The sequence below is a fragment of the Apium graveolens genome, chromosome 10 (genome assembly GCF_009905375.1).
Source record: "Apium graveolens cultivar Ventura chromosome 10, ASM990537v1, whole genome shotgun sequence".
Lineage (NCBI taxonomy): Eukaryota > Viridiplantae > Streptophyta > Magnoliopsida > Apiales > Apiaceae > Apium > Apium graveolens.
In genome coordinates this window covers 92,935,953-92,937,476 of record NC_133656.1, presented here as the reverse complement: position 1 = coordinate 92,937,476, position 1,524 = coordinate 92,935,953, and positions in this window count along the sequence as shown.

Below are 1,524 nucleotides of genomic sequence, written 5' to 3'. Positions count from 1 at the left end.
GGATGAGGTCCCAGTAGCTGAGGAGCGTGTTGGATCTATGGTAGTGTATGCTGGTATCCCTTTACCCACACTTCCGGTGGTCAGAGCCCCTACCCCTCCACCACTATCTTGGATTCCTGATGATGACAGCTCAGAGACCCATACTTCCGAGCCTAGGCAGACCGAGGAGGCACCCTCAGCGGCTCCGGATTCACCACCTCTTGACCCTGCCCAGAGGCGGTCTTCGTTAGCTCATGGATATGTTCAGGATGTTCTGAGGACCCGAGTGGCTGTTGCCGAGGCCCGACTGGATGAGGCCAGGAGGGAGTTGGATGCAGAGAGGGCGGGTAGGCGTACCCGAGCTTATGAGACCAGGGCTTCTATACCCCGATCCTTGAGGAGGGAGCTTACGGGGATAGAGCTCACGTCCCGAGCGAGACTCAGATCTCTCCAGGGGGACAGGCATGGTAGGATCTCCAGGCGGCAGGCCGACTATATCTTCCGTCGTGCGATGGAAAGGGTTTGGGAGCTGACCCGCTCCGGTGTGTGATTCAGGATTGATGATGGAATAGTCTAGTTGTCTAGTTAGCCGAGGCCTTAGTAAGAGCCAATTTTCCGGGATAGTTGACTTGTATATAGCATCCCTTTTTCTGACTAGACAGATAGACTCTTGTGTATCACTTTTGGGACAGATGACTGTAGCGCTGTTGTACTTTTGACCAGATCAAACTATGTATTTCTCGCATTATGTATATATTTGTTTCCTTTCGGTTCAGTTCCATAGTGACGGGATCACTGTTTTATTATTATATTTACTGCACTTCGTATTAGAACTTTCTTAAAATAATAGAATTGCGATATACGTTCTCCCCATTATAAGAGCTGTGCAAGGCACAATGTTGTATATGATTGTGACCTAACGTTGAATTTTTCCCAATAATTGTTTTTATTATTATCAGAATCATGCCGCCAAGAAAGATTGGAACTAGGGCGAACCCTGGGTCTGAGGACCAGGGAAGCCATAATCAGGACAATAGAAACCAAGAACACAGTGAAGAGGAAGATGAGGATTATGTGGAACAGGATGACTCCCTGTATGAAAAGGAAGAGGAGACATATGATGTTGAGGGATTTGAGATAGAGGCTGAAGAAGGAGAAACCGAGGTTGAGCAACCAGTACCAAACCCAGGCATGGATCCCATGAGCCAGTTCATGCAACTCCTAAGACAGAATTTGGAACGTCAACCCAACCCACCCCCTCAAGGAAGTAACAATGTTGTGGCAAACTCTTTCAGGGCTTTTAAGTCCCTTAAGCCCCCTGAGTTCCACGGATCAGCCGACCCAGTTGAGGCAAGGGCATGGTTAAAGGAAATGGAGAAATCTTTTGAGATTTTGAGTACCGAGGAGGCACAGAAGACTGTATTTGCTACCTACCTTCTGAAAGGAGAAGCTAACTACTGGTGGGAGGCCAAGAAAAACATGGAGACAGGTGCTATTATAACCTGGGAGAGATTTAGTCAGTTGTTTCTGGGGAAGTATTTCCTG